This window comes from Carlito syrichta, unplaced genomic scaffold (genome assembly GCF_000164805.1).
Source record: "Carlito syrichta isolate Samal-C Ts95f unplaced genomic scaffold, Tarsius_syrichta-2.0.1 Scaffold305201, whole genome shotgun sequence".
In the NCBI taxonomy this organism is placed as follows: Eukaryota; Metazoa; Chordata; class Mammalia; order Primates; family Tarsiidae; genus Carlito; species Carlito syrichta.
Window position 1 is genome coordinate 49573 of NW_007249297.1, and position 2916 is coordinate 52488.

Here is a 2916-nt window from a genome sequence, read left to right on the forward strand (position 1 = left end):
GTGACAAATGATGCTAAGTCCTCTTACTTGACGACTACTTATTTATCTTGAGAATATGGATGTAATGGGTTGTATTTCCTTGGCTATATAAAAGGGTGAGATTTTTTTTTTTCTGTCCTTGCAGTCTCTTAGTAGATTGCCTGGGATATACATTACATTCTGGTTTAATGCTTATGCAATAAAAAAATCCTATTTTTTTTCTTTACTATCTTTGTGGAGAAGTTTTCTGGGTTGGCAAAGAGATTTTATTTTTAATTATATTTCCCCAACACTGATGATATATGGCTATCATAAACTATATATGCAGGTAAGATGCAGATGATCAATGATTGGTGCGTTGAGCTAGAGCAAGTCATAATATCCCAGTGAGATTCCTGAACATTCATATGTCTACTGATGGTACTGCATCACCTGTGGCCAATTTGTCAAATAGTGACTGTCAGCGTTTCTTGGCACATTCTAATACAATGATCTTTGCTACCATAAGAGATAAGGAGAAGAGAGAAACATTGACACTGGTTCGTTGTCCCTTTTTTATAGATTCTGAAACCCAGAGGGAGTTGAGGAGAAACAGAAACCTACCTCCTTTCTTCAATCTCTTCTGGAAAATGGATAGCAGGACTACTTATTAATGTTGAATGTTTGCTTCCTAAAGATCCCAGAGATGTGCTGTTCTTTTTCATGTCGTAAATGTTGTGACTACATATTAAAGGAATCATGAAACACTTAGAAATGCCTTCCAAAAGGTCTTCCTCTGCTCCTAGGTGGCATGATGCAGTCCAGTAATAAGCATTATGATGTATGCACATAATTCTAGCAGGAATTCCACTGTTTGCCTTATAATAGCTGCTTTTCTCACAGTTAAGCCCAAATTGGTATAAAAATAACTCCTTGGTTGGGTGCATTCAGGCAGTTCTTTGTAATAGTTTTGTCATGGAGCAAGTGTGCTTTCTCCATTAGAGAAATCACACTATTAAGGAAACAGCAATGGTGAGTATTCACCCAAATGTTTCCATCTAAGAAGTGATGGAGATGCCAAGAAGAAATGCTTGTTATCATTAGGGACTGGTCCAGATGCCTAGAGTTATAAAAGGAACAATATCTATAGTTGGAGACCACTTCTTAAAGACAGACCCATTTTTTCTATCTGCAAAAAGGGATGATATATCTAAAGGTCAGGATCAATTGCAAGAAAGTATGTGAAAGCACTTAGACAAACTGCATTAAGGTAAGCTATTGATCCATAAACTCAGCTTTGGATGGTTTTTCTGAGTAGACATTTACATTTAAATTCTCTTGACATTTGGTATAAAACCTGTTATCTTCATAGAGTCTAACATCCTTTTAACCCTCTAGATACTATAGTAATTTTGAGTATATCAACCTTTAAGGATGAAGAAAAAGGCAAAATAAGTTAGCATTTGAACTTTTTAGCTATTTCAGTGGTTTGGTGACAGAAGAGTATTAAAGAATATTAAATAAATGGCTTGTTTATATATGTAGGTTTCATTTGCATTTGCTATATTAGTACACCCCTAACAGGCACAACTGAAATTTATCTATTCCATGCAGTTAATTTTGAAATTAGGCAACATGGTCCACATCCAGAAACTAAAACAGAGATGTTACCAGTATTTTGGAAATTTATATCTTTTCTAAAATGAATTTAGACTCATAATAAAAATTTCATGATATGACTAAAATAATTTAGTTGTGTTTTCATCAGCTCAGAGATGACAAAGAAGTGGTTAAAATACTTTTAGATTTATTCATTCTAAATCATTTTCATTTACAAAAGGAAATTCTCAGGAGAGATAAAAATTACTAATGAGCCCATGAAAAATTATCAATCATTGGCCCCAAAATCAGTGAAACTAAATAAGAGAATAATGAAAAGCTTTTACTTTAAGTCATGGTAAATAAGGTAATTCTGAGATGATCTTTGGGTAATTAATCCTTCTATTCAGGACAAGAAAGAATAAATGCAATTAACAGTAAATAGTGTATTAGTAAAGAATGCCCAGTCTAGGATGCAGGCTTGTATAGAGAAATCCAGGGAGATAGTCCAGGACTTTGAAGAACCTCTTCTTTGCAGGCCAATTCCAAAAGAATTAACTAAAATGCTCAAGTCTGAGGAAGAAAAGGAATGGCATTTTGAGGGTGGTTGAATGGGGGTCTGATGAATTCTCCCACACTGTATTTTGGATTTTCCAAGTGCAGCACCTAAGGAATAAATGTGGACCACAAGTGGACAGCTCATCATAAAGACTGCATCCCACTTTGAAATCACCTCATTTGCAGAAATAAGGTAGAGTACACTCTCAGTTGCAACTGCACATGGGTAACTTGCAGCAGTACATACGATTCCTCTCTGGAAGAATAAAATGTCATTCTAGCACTTTTGTAAACAATTTTACATGCACAGACTTCCCCCACAAAAAAGTAAGCAGACTCATCAAAAAACAAAACACTATAGATTAAAAATCAGCAAAAACCAACACATAATAGAAACAGATCAAATCCACAAGGCCTCTGCATATTGGAATTGCTAGACATAGACTTTGACATAACTATACATTTATATTCCGCGAGATAAAATATGAGACTGAGAATTATAGCAAAGGAATAGAAACTATAAAAAAGGACAAAAAGGATGTCTTAGAATTGAAAACAACAACAACAAAAAAGAAAAATGTAAAACTCAGTGAATTAATTGAAGATAGCTGAAATGCTGGAGCCTGAGGGGAACATTAAGTATTTGGTGTGACTATGGAGAAAAATAATGGAATTTAAGGAGTGACTGGGTTAAGAACAGATTGATCACTAAAACAATTGTGAATTAGAAGATGCAACAGGGGAAAAAAGTAGTCCAGAGTGAAGCTCCATGCATCAATGTAATTAAAAACACAAGATGAA